Raw genomic sequence first — 20,336 nt, forward strand, 5'->3', positions numbered from 1 at the left:
TACTGACATATGCAATGCTAAAAGATTTACACATTAAGTACATTGTAACTATGCGCACTAACATTGTAATTATATGTAAGTCCACATGTATTTACAAGGTAAACAAGTCTTTTGTTCTAGGCTGACAAGTTCAGCTCCCTCAATCTTCACAGCTCATCCCTGGGATTAGTGTGAATATACCCCATGGTATATAACCCCTTGGCTTTAATGGCTCTTTGTTGGACTCTCTCCAATGTCACAATGTTGTTCTTGGATCATGGGGACAGGTATTGAAGACAGTATTCTGGGTGCGATCTGACCAGCGTGTTATTAAGAGACCGCCACGAAAGTGGCTTGCCGTACAGTGCTTGGAGACCGGATTAAGAAAATGAAGTTTGAGGTTCACACATTCCATTTCCCAGAGTCAGGGAATGTCCCAGTTCCTCTGAGGATGAGGGTTATCTTACTGTCACACACACACAGCCTGCCTCTCCACGCTCCAAGAATAGCCACTAAACTGTGGGCTCTGCCCAGGGCTTCCATAGGAGATTAGAAGGAGAGTGAGAGGAGGGGGAGTGATAAGGATGATAGGGATGGAGTGGAGAGGGAGAGGAGGGGGAGGGAGGAGAGGAGGAGAGTGGCAAAGGAGAAGAGGAGGTGAGAGGGAGGAGTTTGGAGAAGGAAGGGGAAGATGCAGAAAGACAGGGGGAGAAAGAAAGGAAGGGGAAGTAGATTGTCAAGGAAAATGGTGAGAGTTTTGGAGGTTGAGATTTGTGGAGAAAGAGAGGAAAGGGAAGAAGGCTGAGGAGACGGACGGGGGAAAGAGGGAGGAGAATGGAGGGATGGAGGTGACATTTTCTATGGAGATTGAAACTTAGGATAACTGTCTGAATCATTTGGTCTACATGTAAACACATACTGCAGTTCACCGTGCCAGCTCATTGCAATGCATTCTGGTACTTGTAGTCAAGAAAAGAGACAAGGAGCCATCACTATATTCCTATCATGGGATATTCCTCAGATTGTCTTATTGTGCGAGTTTGCAATGTGTGAGCATTTACTATGATACTAATTAGCTGCAGCTGCGCTTCATTAGATAGAACCTGGAGGCTCCAGTCCCAGGTGCAATGTCTTAAGGTAAGTGTAGCTCCAACAATGATTCCAGAACTTGTCCATGCCATTTACTTCATAGGTCACAAAGGAGCAGTTTTGCAATCTTAGCGACCACGTCTTTTTCATTTGAGCTGGTACTGCACCAGGCAAAAGCAATGTTTCCCGGCAATGCTTCACTGTCACCTGCAGATTGAGACTGGCCCCTTCAGGCTCTTCTTTCCAGTAACTAACCAGCTGCTTCCCCAATTGGCTGGCATGCTTGAACCCTGACGACAGCAGTGCGGAGGCCTTTCTCTTTCCTATGGCATTTGAAAAGCAATGGACCGAGTTTATAGCTGCAAAGCCATTCAATGGCTCCTGGGGTCACCAGATGGATTAAATTCGCACCTCCTGCAAAAGCATGGCAATCGGTGATGTGAGTGTTGGATTGCACGTCACCGCAGTCACAATTAGGAGACTTCTTTAGCTCTCACTTACAGGGGAGGTAGCCTTTCCTCCCATGTGCTCTTCTGAGATGATTCGGTGCAGTTCAGTGTCTTCGAGACAAGGAGAAGCCAGCTAGTTCCTTCGTTGGATCATCAGTAAGCATCTTGCTAGGGACAGGATAGGCTGACCACATATATCTCACCAGCAGGTTTCCTACACTTGGCGGCTGGTGATTTGATATCTTGATATAGTCTTTGTTGCCATGGCAACAGACCCCGAAACTGAAAAAAAACCCAGATATCTGTTCCGTTCATCCGTACACACATGGCTAATATCATCTGTATCAGACGTCTACCTACATCATCACTGCCTGTTCTAAAAGTCAACTGCCGGCATATTTACAACAAGGGCAGCAGTGTGGAGTAGTGGTTAGGGCTCTGGACTCTTGACCGGAGGGTCGTGGGTTCAATCCCAGGTGGGGGACGCTGCTGCTGTACCCTTGAGCAAGGTACTTTACCTAGATTGCTCCAGTAAAAACCCAACTGTATAAATGGGGAATTGTATGTAAAAATAATGTGATATCTTGTAACAATTGTAAGTCGCCCTAGATAAGGGTGTCTGCTAAGAAATAAATAATAATAATAATAACAAGCACTGTAAAGTGCACAGTGTTGTATTTTACATTCAGTGGGTGAAATTAGATCATTTCACCAGCTACCTGAAAAGGTAAGAAACATGGAATATAAATATAATATGGGTCACAATATATTGCCACACAGAAATATGTCTCTACTTAGTTTTGAGCTATGAGACATTATTGTGTGGTAATATATTCTGACCCATATTCTCTATGTATCAGTAGGTTCAGGTCTGTTGTAATCTTATTGCAGTCTTGAAATATCTAGTCTGATGATCAATGGCAGGATATTGGAGGGGACTGCAATGTCAGTGCTGAGGTGACCTGGAACGCTCAAGCAGTTTTCCTGGGAGGCCAGGCAAGCAAACTCGTGTAATAACAGGGAGAATACTAGCTATGTCATTCACAATAGCCCCAATCCACTTTGTTATGCATCTAGCTCAGCTGCTTTGTGACCATCCTAAGGCTGGATAATTCACCTGACCTGTTCTTGTGACATACCTCGCTTGTAGGTCAACCTCTTTCTGGAGCCAGCGATGCACTTATTTGCATTGTGTGCGGTACATGTGTGCTGGTGTAAGTACTGTTATGGCCAGAGGTTTTGCATCACCCTATAGACTGAACTAATTTTGCTTCATAAAGTCAAATGTAAGCTGCTGAATAATTATTATGAATTAAGTCATTTATTATTATTATTTATTTCTTAGCTTACCTTATCTAGGGCAACTTACAATTGTTACAAGATATCACATTATTTTTACATACAATTACCCATTTATACAGTCGGGTTTTTACTGGAGCAATCTAGGTAAAGTACCTTGCTCAAGGGTACAGCAGCAGTGTCCCCACCGGGGATTGAACCCGCAACCCTCCAGTCAAGAGTCCAGAGCCCTAACCACTACTCCACACTGCTGCCACATTTAGCAGACTCTTTTATCCAAAGCGACTTACAGAGACTTAGGGGTGAACTATGCATCAAAAACTGCTGCAGAGTCACTTACAACAGGACCTTGTTTGTTTTCCGTCTCATTCGAAGGACGGAGCACAAGGAGGTTAAGTGACTTGCTCAGGGTCGCACACAGTGAGTCAGTGGCTGAACGGGGATTAGGACTGGGGACCTCCTGGTAGCCCTTTTCTTTAACCACTGGTCCACCAAGTCTCCTGTGTTATATGAACATATTGCATATCGCTGTAAAGTTTTCCATATACTGAATGAAAAACTGACATTGAAGATTTGTTCCAGCAAGATGATATGACAATCGTATTTAAATATAACCTCTAAATGTTCTTATTATGTATCATATACCTTTCCCCTGTTCCTAATATGAGGTGACTGTTGCTCTGATCACAGCCCTGACGTGGTATAGACTCTACAAGGTGTTGGAAGGTCTCTCTCGAGGGATCCATTCAGTTACTATTGCACACAGCTGGTGGCTTAGAGTGTAAACAGAAGACAAGCTGGGTGTTGATCATAACATTTATTTTTAGCTATTAAAATAACTTTGTTTCGCTTTTGTTGAACGGCAAAAATAAGTCTTTTTTAAGAAAATAACTGGCAGTTATTGTTCACATTCGCATATCAGAAGAGTTGTCATACTGATGTGTAAATGCATGCAAGAACACCTGCTTCTTTAAATGTCTGACATGCCTCTTTTGTTTGGAAAATGTGACCTTAATCAGCACCTTGAAGCAAAAACAAGCACGTGACACAGATGGCAGGCTTGTCGATTTAAACACTCCTGTCTCTTTGCTTTGAGGAGGGGAAATGCCTTCACGCACGGGGTGGTTGATGTGACGTCATCGGGCACGCGCCACAGTTCAGGGGGACGCATGGGACGAGAGCAAGCCTAGGTATGTGCTCAAATGTAAACGGGGTGGCCCAAATGATAAGAATCTTTTAATCTGATCGACTCTAACCTGGCTCAGGTCCGAGCTGTAAGTGTAAACTCACCAGAACACACCTTGATGGATTATCAGCAAAGACGTAGGGAGCCACCTAGCTCCTTTGTGGAATACTGTGCCAAGGATTGAAGTCTACCTGGCTGTATTTAATAAACTGAGCCCATTGATCCAATAGGGGGATGCAAAGGATTAGTTCATTGAAGCTGCACAGCTCATAATAGGATTCAGAGAACATCCTGTTTAAATATGTCGAGGATTTTATTAAATGTCCTTGTGGGATAACTTTACTTGTATTTTTTTTTCTATGAATTAAAGATTCCTCGAACATGCGTAGTTTTCTGTGGGGATCGGGTTGCCCATGGTTATGCTGTGCATTTCCCATAGTTTACCATGTCTTTAATATGTTTTACCATACATCCCTGGGCTTTACCCTTTGCTGTGCTGTTACTATGGGAAACATTTAAACGGCATTCCTGCTCTATTGCATGCATGGTTCAGTGATTGCACACGTCCGGATGAAAGTGGGGTGTTTGGTGGAGCGGTCAGTTTGGAAGTTTGGAGTTCGGAACTCTGTGGTTCTACAGAACTCTTTTTCCAAGGTTTGCGTGGCGAGGAAGGTTGTATGCTAATGATAACAGTGCTGGGCACGCTCATGATGAAATCCTATCTGATGTGCGCTCCATTCAAATGAAAGTCATTTTTAAATTAGTTTTCAGTGCTCTGGAAAATGTGTTGAATGGGCTGATTAGATTTAGGTTAAGACCTGCACTCAGAATGCAGTCAAAGACAATACACCTTGCCAACAGATTTCGAAACTGAAATATTGCAGTTTTTGAATTGTTATATTATCCATTTATTATGCAGTACTTTTCCATGTTTTGCCATGTTTTTTTAATATGCTTTACTATACCATGCTGTGCTTTACAATGCTTCCCTATGCTTTACCATACCTCTCTGCGCTTTACAATGCTTCCCTATGCTTTATCAGACCTCTCTGTGCTTTACAATGCTTCCCTATGCTTTACTATACCTCTCTGTGCTTTACAATGCTTCCCTATGCTTTACCAGACATCTCTGTGCTTTACAATGCTTCCCTGTGCTTTACCAGACCTCTCTGTGCTTTACAATGCTTGTCTATGCTTTACCAGATCTCTCTGTGCTTTACAATGCTTGTCTATGCTTTACCAGATCTCTCTGTGCTTTACAATGCTTGTCTATGCTTTACCAGATCTCTCTGTGCTTTACAATGCTTGTCTATGCTTTACCAGATCTCTCTGTGCTTTACAATGCTTGTCTATGCTTTAGCGTGCTTTCACTAGGCTTTAACACACTGTTATTTTTTTTTACTATGGGAAGCTTTTACAAAGGAGGTAGCTGGACGTTTTGGGGTTTTGTAACATTGACTGATTTGCAAATGGACAAGGCTGCACATGTCTGGAAACATGGTCAACTTTAGTGTGTCTCAGTCTGGAGAATAGGAGGCTCTGTCATTTTTGGGTTTAGTGTATAAGCTGTAAACTTGAAATGCTCCAAATTACCTTACATCTCTGTTAGAGACATGCACCTCTACCTGTATGCTAAGATCAAACGAGGTGCCTGCTTTTAAAATCCCTCAATTGAGATCTAATATCGGGCAACATGCCTTTTTGTATCAAGCATCTCATCTTTGGAATTCATTGCCTTTGAGCAGAAAAACAGCCTCTTCACAAAACCTTTGTAAATCATTTATTTTAAATCCGACTGGGGTTGCAAATCCTGCAAAGACTGACTCTGACCAGGATCATGTCAATTGGAATTGTTTTATTTTTAATGCCTTTTATTTTTAATTATTGTTTTTTTTTATATGCTTGTTTTAAGTGTTTTTGGCCGTTGACTTTATAATCAAGCGTTTTATCCCGGTTAAATAAATAAATGCATTTGAGGAGCTACATTGCCATCATTGCAGTATGTTTGTTTCAAAGAGATTAACACCAATTACACTACTAAGACAAATAAAGACCACAAGCCCTTGAATTAAGTTGTTTATTGCTGGTTTGGTAATTGCATTTTCTATAGGAAAGCAATGTGCTAATGATAATCTGGAGTAAATTGCTTTGAGAATCCATCCAATCCCCTACATTGGATAATAAGACTGCCTTTTTCTTTTTGGAATTTTTTATGTTTTATAAATTTAGAGTGACCAATTATTATTTTTTATTCTCCCCTCCTCCCCCAATTTGGACTGTCCAATTATGTTTTTTTAATTGGATGATTTATAAGGTCTTACATATTTTAATCATTGCAGTCAAGTCCCTAACCTGATTTCAATATAGTAATGGCAGGTTCAGTTTTACATGCATAGGGACCTCTTTATTAGACACTACATCGGTCTAAAATGTGCAGTTTTGAAAGAAACACATGCATTTTCATTTTAAAACACGATTTCTGGTACTATTTTAGGTTCAAGAAGTAGTTTCTATGGCTTACTCTCCCCTCTCTGGGGATAAAATCCCTTGAAGTGGAAGCTCATGGCACACTTCATTCATTTTCCATATATCTGCAGAACCGCTTCTCCAATTGTCATGAAGCATGACGGTAACATTGTTTAGCAGAAGTTATTGAGGTGATCCGGTTCTGGTGATATAGGGTGCTGTCGTCCGTTCATCCGTCCGCCTGTATGTCACACTTCTATGTTTGCACCTATCTAGAGAATTAAAATGTTTTTTTTTTTTTTTTATTTAAAAAAAAAAAAAAAAAAAAAAAATTAATTTAGAGAATCTCTTATCCAAGTGTCCTGAAACGTGATGATTCTTGTTCTGTACAATTCTATACTGTTCATATATGTCATGGTCATCAATGGCTTGAATTCTGATTGCACAGCCGTATGTTAATCATGCAGACGCTTGTTTCCTTACAATCGTATTTAAAAGGCTCTGTGGGGAAACAGATATACATCACATACACTGTGTTCTCCAAAGCCTTGCTTGTTTTTATTAATCTCAACAGGCAGCTCTCTCAACTCCAGGTAGCAAGGTCTTGGGTTTAAACACTGCTGCAGGGTAACCAAGCACTGGTCTATTCAATTCAGCATGTTCAATATGCTTTGTTAAACACGCAGCTCCCCAGATTGTTTTACATACTAGAGCGTGTTGTTCTGTTTAAAACTGCTGCTGCATTTTCTGTACACAGAACAAGATGGACTGGAATTTCGACAAATCATATTATTATTATTATTATTATTATTTATTTCATTAGCACTTCCGTTATAATGTGCAGTTTTGAAAGAAAGTATGTATTTTCATTTTAACCCATTAAGTGCCATTGTCCCCATTTGAGGACAGTCTGCTTAGTCATTTTTTTTGGAGCTCTGTATTCCTGTTATTTAAATGTTCTCTTTAACTATACTGTCATGGTAACTCACTCTAATTGTGTTAAGCGCTTTGTTTAAATGCAATAAATGACATAAATATAGCTTGTGTTCTGATTTTTTTTGTAAAGAAAAATGAATTGGGTACTTACTGGGTTAAAACGGACGTCTGGTACTACATTAATTTCTCAGTTTGTTTGCCTTGTTTTCCAGGAAGTACTGTTTTATGTTACTGGCTGCAAAGTATGTCAGTCAACAGGGAAAGCAGCTGATTGGTTATTGACAGTAAAGAAGCTGGTGAAATGGGCGGGGACACTCTCCAGGTGAAAGGACCCAGGAAGTGCAAGCTAGTAGAAAGCATGGCTTGTAAGAAGAGATTTCTTTAACAGCAGATATTTTCAAAACGTTAACTAGAACAACTAAAACAAATTTAAACAATCTTAAGATGGTTTGTTGCTAGTTTTGTTAATTGATCTTTAATTGATCTCCTAATAGAAGCTTAATTGGCGTCGAATTGATTAACTTGTAAATGTACTAATCATGCACCCGGTTCTTGTTAAGCCTATATAGTTGATATAGTTGTTCCTTCATGATGCACTGACAAAGGCTTGATAGCCGCAACACGCCTGCAATTTTATCTTTTATTGCCTGCCTAACCATGTTATAAACTCAAATGCTCTTTTTTAAGGAGTGCTGACTTGTTCGATTTTCATTTGATCCCAGTCTTATTCGAGTTCGAGAACTTTATTGAGCGTGTTTGTTACGAAATTTTTAACCTGCAACACAATGAAATAAATGATGTCCCCTTTAATGCCACCCCAGCATTTAGAATCAAGCTTCATAAAACCGCTGCCATCATCGCTATTGGACTTTATGTCATACTTATTGTGTGCTCAGCTAGCAGACGGTGCCAGGTTTGGAGCGCCGGTTGGTTTTTGTAAAGCATCAATCGCAGGTGTTTGGCAGCAAAGCTGTTGCTTGTTCCTGTTCTATTTACTGTGTAAAAAATCCCTTAAGGAAACGGGGTGGGTGGGGAGATGCACACAAGAACAGGGGGCTTTAGATAAAGAACAAGCGCTTGGCAATGAAAGAACTGATAACACAAAATAACCTGCCAGCCCCTTGCAGTGTTTACATTGCAGTACTTTATATTTGCCATCTATCTATCTATCTATCTATCTATCTATCTATCTATCTATCTATCTATCTATATATATATATATATATATATATATATAATTAGTTATATCATAACAATTCCTTATTAAAATCAATTTCCAATTCCTTTTTTTAATTTAGTAGTTGCCAATTTTTTTTTATTTTTATTATTTTCTACCAATTTAGAAAAGCCAATTATTTTCAGCCTCAGCTCACCCGCTACCGCCTCCACGCTGACTCGGGAGGGGTGAAGACGAACCCACGCTGTCCTCCGAAGCGTGTGTCAGCCGACAGCTTCTTTTCACACTGCAGGCCCACCGTGCAGCCGCCTCAGAGCTACAGCGTCGGAGGACAGCGCAGCTCTGGGCAGCTTATAGGCAAGCCCGCAGGCGCCCGGCCAGACCACAGGGGTCTCTGGTGCGTGGTGAGGCGAGGACACCCTGGCCGACCTAAGCCCTCCTTCTAGAATTGGAATTGATGTTTTAGAGCCATAATGATGGTTGTGATTGTTCAGTTGCTTTCCTTTGAAGCCATTTTAATTGACTAACGAACAGCGACTTCAATTGAAGTAATGCGTTGCCACTGTGAGAAGCTCGTTTTAACAGAATACTGCTAATTGTCATCTTGATCAAAGTGGTGTTGGAATTGATTAAAAGAGAATGGGAATGTGGAATCTTAAATAATAAAGAAGTTTCACAGAAAGCAAGACTCTCTGGATTCTGTATAGGCCTATGCAACTGTATATCCCCAAGCTAAATGTAACATTAATAACAAGAAGGATCTTAATGCACGCATGACGAGAATATGTCGTGAACACGAACTGTCCGTGTGCATAGCGGTGCTCATTTTTATATGACAGTGAGGAGTCGTATTGGGTGTGCCATGTTTCATTGGTTCTCCACGGTGTGAAAGTCGTTGTCATTGGAAAGTTAAGGGTTAAGTGGAGCAGTACATTAATAACACAGCGATATGTCATTAATTTTTTTTACAATTTTGATTTAAGTGGGTAGTTTGCAGGCTGGGGATATATATATATATATATATATATATATATATATATATATATATATATATATATATATATATATATATATATAGATATATCTTATTGAAGAAAGGAAACGGGGATTATAGGGGAAGTGGAGAAATGAACAATATCTAGGTTTTACTTTGAGGAAATCGTAAGTGATGTACCGAGCACTCGACTGTGCAAAACCACAATCTGGGACAGTTGCTAAAATCAATAATGGAAATAAAAACGAAATCAATAATGAAGTTGATATGAACGCAGCCGAAACTCTCAATGGAACAGTACGGATTTCACCCATTTTAATAGATTAATAGATTACATTAAACCACGTAGGACTTTATTCTGACTCTGTCAGTCGTTTGGTGTAGACGGGGCAGTGTGTGAAAACAACCATGGAAAATAAACGCGTTGGAAATCCTTTGAGCAGACAGCACACGCGTTGCGGGTTTATAATGGCCGAGCAGCTGTTTGCTTTCACTCGATTTAATTGATGGGCGCTGTTGTTTTGAGACGCCCTCGTTTTCGTTGCAGAATAGTTTAAATCACTCGAGTTTTGAGCAACAGACACAGATCGTTTCGACTATCATCCTTATTCAACACGTCCAGTTGTCTATACCTTCATAAAGCGCTATAGACTTTCATTTAGACAACCGTGAATGGCTGCTTGCCTCTTCAATCAACAAGGTTTGTGAGCCGCATCGGGTATTTAATGTATAGTCAAGCTTTGGGATCTGATTGGGTGGCCATGCCCTAACCCCGCCCTCAGTTCGTCGGCTGGCCAATGAGATGTCAGAGGCCGGGCCTGGGGGGCGGGTTCGCGAGTGGTGCTGATGTTGACGCTGTCTAATGCAGAAATGCAGGTGGATGGACTGGACTAGCATCGTCTGTGTGCAAGGCAGTGGGGGAAAAAAAATACTGCGTCCCAAATTGCAATATTTAAACACGGATATACATAACCTGCAGACCCGGGGAGACGAACCAGGTAAGCGGACGGCAGATTCCACGTATTCCTTTTGTTTTGTGTGTGGGTTTTGTGCAAAAAGAGGTTGCTACAACGCAAGCACGTTACCCGTGCAGAAAGACCCTACACTCTGCTGTGTCTGTATTTTCCTTCAAATGCGGCTTACAATAGCGAGCAGTGGATGCAAATTATACATATTAAGGAAGCACGCATTTTGTTAATGTGTATTGTTGAGCTAGCTTTTGTAAATGCCTACAAGCGCAAACCAAAAGAATTTTTTTAGGGGAGGGCGGGACGTAGAAAGGATGGTTTTAGTCTCTCCTAAAAACACATAGCTGTAGGGTGGATAGTTGCATACGTTTCTGGGTCTCCTTGTGTGTGTGTGTGTGTGTGTGTGTGTGAGAGAGAGAGAGAGAGAGAGAGAGAGAGAGAGAGAGAGAGAGAGAGAGAGAGAGAGAGAGAGAGAGAGAGAGAGATCTCTGCTTTCTAAACAGCAACGGGGACCCCGTCTAGCTATTTCAATAAAAAGGTCAGACTTGAAGCAGAAGCGATTGATAAAGTTCTAGAGATTTAGAAGCAATATGAAAATTGAGTTTCCCCCAGAAAAAAAGCGGCGTGGATTATTGTTGTATAGTAAAATATTTTTTCCCTTCAAGGTAGAAAGTGATCTGATGTTCGCAATACCCATAATATTACATACATGCACAGTATAACGTTCCCACCGTTTCAATGCCCTGCCATGTTATTGTAGCACAGAAGCCTGCATGGGAGAATTAGCATTCACAGATATAGGAGGCTAACCAGAGTATTGCAAGTAATAAAAGGCGATGTAATATCGGTACTGTACACGTTTTAAACGGATAAAGAAATGCATGATACAATAAATACAATAATACAATATTTTGGGTCTGCTGTACGGAAACGGGGTTATACAAATTCACACATTAATTGCAATGCATTGATGCATATTCGTGCATCTGTCTAGCAAGCTATCTAGCCAACTGTCTAGCTAGCTATGGATTGCAGTCAGTATTTGTTTGTGGCGCCCAAAATAAAGGTTGCAAATTAACATAATCTAATAATCGATACATCATGGCATTTTAAGAGTGTCTATACTTAATATAATACAGGTAAAATGTTCTTAAATGAAGGCATATTATTATTATTATTATTATTATTATTATTATTATTATTATTATTATTATTATTATTATTATTATTATTTTTTGTTGCATTTTTTAAAAATGGTTCCTATCGAGTTATGGAACTACGTCCGAAGAACACCCCATATTTACTGTGAGATACTGTAGACGGACATCACAATGTTTCTTGAAAGGGTCAGGCGGTGTTGCTCACTTCTACCGTAGCATTTAAATCGAGCTTGTGCTGAATCCTGTAATACGCACAGGTGTAGTACATTCAGTTGCCCTGGAATGTATACATATTATAAGGTTAATTTTTTTGGCCCGTGTGTCCAATTTCTGTGTTGGTGTGTGAACCAAAATATAATGCACATAAATACATCATTTTTTTTCTTTTTACACGAAATGTGTTTTCTCTATTCACACTTTATTTATTACAAACTGTGTAATTGTAATTGTAAACACGTTTTGTATGTGTCTGTCGCCTAATATTTATGTTTAATTGGAAAGCGATGTATTTTACAGCGCAGATAAGAGAACAACCGGATGCAGTAACTCTGAAAAGACCAAAAGCGAAAAAACAAACAAACCAAAAAAACCGCTGTAAGCTAGTTATGTTTTTACAGGACCTACAAATCAATGCAATTGAGACAGAACTAACAACAACATTTAAAAAAAAGGCGAAACGAATTTCAAGCACTCTTTGGCTCAGCTAAGCCTTTCGATAAAAAAATGGCAATTTCCCCCAAATAATGATATTTTATTGTCTATATAATGTGCAATGTGTTCGTGTGGTGTAATTGAAAATGGATGTTAGGCAGCTAGTTTTAATGTACGGAGAATTAGCCAGCAGGGAGACGTGAACAATGTCTGGCAGATACTGTTGAAGAGCCTTTTCCTTCTCTCCCGTTGTTGTTGTTGTTGTTGTTGTTGTTGTTGTTGTTGTTGTTGTTGTTTTTTTAACAATCTCTGTAAACCGTGGTCCTTTGCTATATAGATAAGCCAGTAGGCCAAGCTTGGGTTGAGAGTATTGGGAGCGGTGGCTTCATCACTGTAATTCAAAGCAGTTTTATTAACGCGTTGAATTCTGTGTATATAACAACACGGTATGGTGTTTTTTTAATGTCTGTCTGTATCTGCTTATCTAGGGTTTCGATGTGACTCCAGATTAACCGGACGCTGTGAGACAGAACGGGATTTCAAACTTGCCCCTAAATTGAAATAAATGAAGGTGTAAATGAACCATCCTTAGCTACAATTAATAATGGTGCTTAAATACCCGCATGCGCGTCAAATAATTGTATTATACTAAGAACGAATTGCAGCCAGTCGCTATTTTTTTCTGTTTGTTAAAATTCAATCGCCCATATTATTCTGCAAATACAATCGCATCGTCATCTCGTTGCTCTATCGATAAATTAGCTATTCGTTCATTAAGATCTGATCAGAAGCAGCTGATCAGTGTGAATTGTTTGCTGCACCCAAGCAATTCCACCACAGCAGGATTAATCTCAGCAAAGGTGGAGCTCATTTTATACGTGAATTATTTTCAATTTAGCGGGAATTTTGAAATCCCGGTCTGTCTCAAAGCGTCCGGTTAATCTGGAGCCATATGGTAACCCTATCCATCTAGACTTAAATATACAGCCGCTCCACGCTGTGATTACTGTCACGTTTGTATTTCCTAAGTCCCTTTGAAGTGCTGTTAAACGCCTTTGACTCTATGTACATTGAAGTAATAGCTTGTATCCATAAATAAAACATATTTTTTAAAAGGTTTAGTGCCCTATAGGTATTTTAAGAAATAATAATTTGGTTAATGTTTGAGTGGTTTTTAGGAGCATTTTTGGAAATATCATCCGTCAGTATTTATTTTGTCAAACACAAGAGTTTACAAAAGCAAACACACAGAGCTGGAGCAAGAATATTTGTCTCTCGCAGTGACGTCATTACAAGCAGATTTCAAGAAGCAGGAAGCTTGGGGCAATGTAAACAAAGTGGACAGTCAACAAGGACCACAGATAGCTAAACTATGGAATTTGTCTAGTACAGGGGTGGGCCAACCCTGGTCCTAGAGAGCCACAGTCCTGCAGGGTTCTGGGTACCTTTTAAATCATCACTGGCTAAAGTCACTGGAAAAATGTTTAGTGTTGACCAATTAAGAAAATAACGTGTTCCATTACAAAAACCAGAAGACCATGTGGCTTTCCAGAACCAAGGCTGGCCACCCTATCATTATTATTATTATTATTATTATTATTATTATTATTATTTTACATCAAACACATAGTTTGCAATAACAGATACACAGTTGATCAAGCCTATTGGTCTCTCAGAGTGTAATGTAATAGCATGTTGATTCCAAGGGGGGGGGGAGCTTGGGTCCCCACAGCTAACATAACAGCAGAGAGAATATAAGCAAAGCGGACTGTCAACAAGGTGCACAGCAGACTCGATTGTAAAATGCTTTAGTAGATTTCGGGGGAAAAAAAGAGTTTTTTTTTTGCAAATATGTTTCAAGCAGCATTTCCTCGAATATTGGAACACTTGCCCCAGCACTAAAATTAAAAGCCGTCACAGATCTCCAAAGATAGATGCATTGAGAATATACTGTATGAACTATTGATCTGTGTAAAAAAAAATGATAGGAGAACAGATGACTGCACAGAGACTGATTGGAATAGTGTTAGACAGTGCTAGATTGATGGACAGAGATGCCATCCTTATTACAGTATTGATAGATAGGTATACACAGCAATGGATACACATAGATGGATAACTGGGAGAATCAGATCTCTCTCATTCCCAGAAAAAGTGCTTGGTTCATGCTTTAGGGACATCCATGTGAGCTGCCCATTAAAAAAAAAAAATACACCGGAAAGCACAACGAATCACTTGTGTGTGGATATGTGATACACCTTCACTCATTACATATGTGCAGCCAGCGTTATAATCTGGTTATTCAAGGATGATTCATGGCCCTGGGCCAGCTCATATCATTTTAATGCACGTGCTCTTCTGCAATTTTAGATGCAGGGATAGTCATGACATTGTCAGTGGGTAGCAGGGCCATTGCAGGCGGAGAGGATTGGATGAGAAGCCTTTACATTGATTTGAATACCTTCAGGGACAGCAACTGGTCTATTGAGAGAGTTGCTTTTACTGTTCCTTATCTTCTGTTGGTAAGTCTCGCTGTCCCTATCGTAACTAAAGTGGAGGAAACAGGAAGCCCCTTTTTCAGGAACAGTTTAATAAAATGCAGTGGGTTTTTTATTTTAAGAACATAAGAACATAAGAAAGTTTACAAACGAGAGGAGGCCATTCAGCCCATCTTGCTCGTTTGGTTGTTAGTAGCTTATTGATCCCAGAATCTCATCAAGCAGCTTCTTGAAGGATCCCAGGGTGTCAGCTTCAACAACATTACTGGGGAGTTGGTTCCAGACCCTCACAATTCTCTGTGTAAAAAAGTGCCTCCTATTTTCTGTTCTGAATGCCCCTTTATCTAATCTCCATTTATGACCCCTGGTCCTTGTTTCTTTTTTCAAGTCAAAGAAGTCCCCCGGGTTGACATTGTCTGTACCTTTTAGGATTTTGAATGTTTGAATCAGATCGCTGCGTAGTCTTCTTTGTTCAAGACTGAATAGATAGCCTTTCTGGAATTACAAATCAGAAAGCAACTGATCCACGGTAAAAACATAGCTGAGGTAAAAACCAAGGTTAAAAAAGCATACAGCAGCAAAATATAGCCTCTACAATGTATCAGAGGTCTCAATCTGTGCATCCTGCTTGCAGGCAGTGATAGGGTTCATTTTCTTGTGTTTTCTTTTAGCAGACCATGCTCTGATGTTCTTGTCTGATTTATAGCTGACTCACAGAACCCCAAACCATCTATTCAAGTCTTTGTTACATCACAGGAATGCAATGTCGAGGCCTCGCCACATAGCTAGCCAGGGATTCTCAACCTTAATGTGGCTTAAGATTCTGTCTGGGGTTTATCGTTTTCATGTCATGAGACCCAAGACATGACAGTCATTTTTCTTATCCCCTTTTTAACACACAGCATCGCCTTTCTTTAAAGGAGTGCTTCAGCATCCATTCTCTTCTATACGTTAGTATGTACAGCACTAGCAACATGTTGTTGTTTTTTGCCTTTAACTGGGGATATGCAGTTTTTAGATGGCTTCCTATGTACCCGCATGGACCTCTCAGAACTACATTTCCCATCATCCTCCTGCTCACATATGTCACGGAGATGGATTTACCAGTGAGCAGGAGGGTGATGGGAAATGTAGTTCTGAGGTCCATGCGGGTACATGTGAAGCCATCTTGAGGCAGGGAATGCAATTTAAAAGTTAAAAAGTGGTCAAAATATAAAAAAAATACAATACAGACACCTTAAGTAAACAGTTGTAGCAACACATGGGAACATGTAACACAATAAAATAAAAAGGTCCTTATGTACCCTTTAACATGAAGTAGTGGTTGCCTTTGAGAATATCAGTTTCTGGTGATGAGGGTGTCTGTCTGTTCGTTTATCCATCCGTCTGCATGTCACGCTTCTGCATATATCGAGAGAACCGCTTATCAGACTGTGATTAAATATTAAATATTTTATTATGAGGGTGAATTCTGTTTTTCGTGGTATTTTTTCTAAGCTGTTATCTGAGTTTCGAAATCATTCTGTGCAGACGCTTCACAGCTACATTTCAAGAGCTCACACAAAGGAGTCAACTTTGAAAAGAGGTCAGTCCTAAGAAAAGCAGTGATAGATTACTGGGAAGGCGAGCCGATGCACGAAGCGACTTGCGTATTTTCAGTTTGCAACCTATTGTATATCTGTCCATTCTTCCATTCTTCATTCTTTTGTAGAGCTATAAAACACTCAATAGCGGCGACGCTAGAAATGTTAAAAGAAAATAAAAGTCTTTCTCAGTGGCTTCAATGCTGAGTTTCGATTCACATACTTCAATCACTGGGTGATGTGGGCATGTCGGATGTGTGCAAAACCAGCCCACACATATTCCTCTTAATGGTACCATTGAGAGAGAACTTCATACATTCCCACTTGAGTCCACATCACCCAGTGATAGAAGAATGGGGAATCAAAGCTCATTTCAGCATTTTATACAAATATGTATAATGGAGCAGTGTTGTCTAGTCAATGTTTCACTGAACCATATTTCTCTAATAACAAAATCTACGCTGATGTGGGATCCATAGCCAACTCCAGCAGCATTCTGAATTCTGTTTAAAATTGAAGCAAAAATCTTTTGTTTAAAATTGAAGCAAAAATTAGAATATTACTTCCATCTTCTGGTGTTGAGATTTTGGGCAGGTTAGAAAAGTTACTGGCTTGACATATTAGTATCGGAATTGGTAATGCAGTGGTCTGCTAATGGTTCTGCTAGGGTTTCTTCAGGGTAGTACACTAGCAAGGAAAGTGTTCAGTCTCCTTATATCCATGCCTCAGGCCTGCCCTGGACTGGATGGAGCACCCTTTCTCTTAGGGGTGAGGGAGCAGTTCAGTCTCCATGCTTCAAGCCTGCCCTGGACTGGAGGGAACACCCTTTCTCTTAGGGAGACTGAGGGAGAGAGCAGTTCAGTCTCCATGCCTCAAGCCTGCCCTGGACTGGAGGGAGCACCCTTTCTCTTAGGGGTGAGGGAGCAGTTCAGTCTCCATGCCTCAAGCCTGCCCTGGGCTGGAGGGAGCACCCTTTCTCTTAGGGGTGAGGGAGCAGTTCAGTCTCTATGCCTCAAGCCTGCCCTGGGCTGGAGGGAGCACCCTTTCTCTTAGGGGGGTGAGGGAGGGAGGCAGCAGTTCAGTCTCCATGCCTCAAGCCTGTCCTGGTCTGGAGGAAGCACCCTTTCTCTTAGGAGTGAAGGAGGGAGCAGTTCAGTCTCATTGGAGCATGTGTGTATGCTTGTCGAGGTAATGCGTTTCAGTCAGCTTGCTTGGAGAAATAACGCAAAATCAATAGAGGAATAAGTCCAGCGGCTTAGTGTTTAACCCCCGTGGAGAAGCAATTTGACGTGCTGGGGTCCTCAGTTCACCCAGGCTGGCTTAGAGTGCACTGTCATTGCAGGAGGATCGCAATGCTCTTTCTAGCAGTGGCTTGGGCAGACTACTACACTGCAGTCACTGTGCAGTCTGTCACCATGCATTCAAACCTGCTCTGGACTGGAGGGAGCACCCTTTCTCTCAGGGGTTGAGGGAGGGAGCAGGTCAGGTTTCAAGCCTGCCCTGGACTGGAGGGAGCACCCTTTCTCTTAGGGGTTGAGGGAGGGAGCAGGTCAGGTTTCAAGCCTGCCCTGGACTGGAGGGAGCACCCTTTCTCTTAGGGGGGTGAGGGTATGCTAGTATTCTTATTGTGGATTTACACTCATCTTACACTTACTTATCAAGCGCCTTAGAGAAGGTCCTGTGTTGGCCAATCGGCACTTAGTCACAGCGCCCCCTATGACATGGAATAGTCTGGACCAGAGTATCCAGGATATGATCAGATAATTAACCCAAATGTATCCGCTAGCCTGTGGTAGAACTATGACTAAGATGACATTTATTTTAATGAGTAGGTTGCAAGAATTCTGGACGTGTAAATGTTCCTGATCCCAGATTGAATGTACGATGATGTTGATTTTAATGATGTGAAATGAATGGCTGACGTCTGTCGCTGGTCATCTTGCCAGGACCCCCCTGTCTCAATGAGATTATTCCTGCTTAAAGAATGAATAAATTAATAAATACATAAATAAACTGATAACTTATTTACCTTGTGTCCTAGGAAACCAGATTCAAATCCTGGTTTCCAGGGTTAAAAGGCCAGTATATTAACTTACTTCGCTATCTAGAATCAGCTTCTCTCTCTCTCTCTCTCTCTCTCTCTCTCTCTCTCTCTCTCTCTCTCTCTCTCTCTCTCTCTCTGTGTGTCTCTGTCTCTCTCTCTCTCTTCATTGTCTGTAAGAGAAAGGCCAATGCTGCGGTCACTCTGTGTAGGTGTTTGAAAAAGCAGCCTGGGCATTTATTAGACAGCTGGCTCCCCCTTCCCTGTAATAGAGTCGCTGTTTCACTGGAGCAGCGAGTAAAGCAAGCCCTGCAGATCCCCAAAGGAAACAAAGGGAAGTCTTTGATTTACTTTTTCCATGTCTGTGTTTCTCTTACAGAGTATGGACAGTGACGCAATGGCTAAGACACTCGCCTCCGGATCAAAGAATCTTGTCTTATCTTGGCACTGACTTGCCTCTTGGTATTAACATGATATTAAATTCTGGGGACATGGGGATGGGGTGCCTAATGGTTCTTACATTACACAGATCAGTAATCTGTACAATTATATCGCGGTTATCACTTTTTTTTTTGATAGCTGTAGTTTGTAATTTTTTAGCTGTGCTAATGGAGAATGAAGGTTTCTTTGTACCCTTCACCAACCTTAATGTTGAAGTATATGGAGTCTGTAAACCATCGCGATAGCATTGAAAGAATAGGAATTCTTCCCACTGGAATACAGGCGGGCAGGTCCGTAGTATTGAATCCGCTGTGCTACATCGTACTTTCTGCATTTGAAGGTTGAGAAATTGAATTCTTATTAGGAATGTCATATAGTCATAGGAATGCATCACATCATCATTTTATTCCATCTCGATTTTTTATGATTAATGTACCGTATTCCCCAAACCAGAGAGACCACCTTTCTTTGGTGAGCTATCAGTAAGATTTTGATCCTAAGCATTCAACAGTCACTTTTGTGCATCAATGCTCTGGCACGCAATTGAACAGCTTTAGTATTCATAGCAGCAGTGCTGGAGAATGAGAGTGAGAGATAGCGTCTGTTGCTACCGAGCTTTTTCATCTTTTGCTGGTCTTTTGAACACATGTTTCCCATTGAACTTTTTAGAAATGATCCACTGTTGTTTTAATGTCTGATGTTCTTTGTGATTGTTTGATTTTATAAACCAGACATTCTTGATGGGATTAATTCTTATATTAATTATTATTAGTAAGCTGGGAATGGAGTGTTTAGACTAGTGCTCATTATTGTAATATAAAATATAATATATTATATCATATTTACTGAACTAGAGAGCTGAAAATGGAGTGTTTAAAACAGTCGTCAATATTGCAATATAATAAGTCCTAACACTACATTCTTAGGTATACTAATTTAGTCCAATTATACCGCCTTTCGGTGCTCTGCGTGGTGCGTTTCTTGTGGAATACTACCACGTCGTTGCCAGGGCAACGGGACTGAAGTCGGAACTTACAGTGCTAAAGTGCGAGACGAACGTCAGGCTGGCAGAGCGATCTGGGAGAGAGGCACAGAGAGAGGGCGGGAGATTTTGTTTTTGATACAATGCTGGCGTCTCTTAATAAGACTCTTTGAGTTTTCTGTGCTGATGCGGATGTAGATAAATGGGCTAATTAAAACCCATGGAAATCTCGCTGTGTAAATACCGAGCCCTCAAGGGACGAGAGGGAGGGTTTGGAGGGGCCTGTCGCCATAGCAACACCCCTCCGCACAGCTGTCAGGGAATTGGACTACACAAAAATAATCACCCCGGTTTACCGTTGCGTAGCGCAGGTCTAGACCCGGATAATCCTTTTAAATTTTAACATTTTTTAATTTTAAAGTTCAACACTAACATTT

The 20,336-nt window shown here is 40.8% G+C and overlaps 1 protein-coding gene across 17 annotated transcripts in view; it reads left to right on the forward strand.

Annotated features, from left to right (window-relative positions):
* The first annotated feature begins 10,450 nt into the window (after positions 1-10,450).
* Positions 10,451-20,336, forward strand: part of LOC117398528 (neurexin-2-like) — a 420,078-nt gene continuing 410,192 nt past the window's right edge. For all 17 annotated transcript variants that reach the window (XM_059015985.1, XM_059015996.1, XM_059015998.1 and 14 more), the window contains exon 1: positions 10,451-10,573. The gene's annotated coding sequence lies outside the window, so the exon portion shown is untranslated. The remainder of the gene's footprint in view (positions 10,574-20,336) is intronic.

This window comes from Acipenser ruthenus, chromosome 51 (genome assembly GCF_902713425.1).
Source record: "Acipenser ruthenus chromosome 51, fAciRut3.2 maternal haplotype, whole genome shotgun sequence".
NCBI classification, from domain to species: domain Eukaryota; kingdom Metazoa; phylum Chordata; class Actinopteri; order Acipenseriformes; family Acipenseridae; genus Acipenser; species Acipenser ruthenus.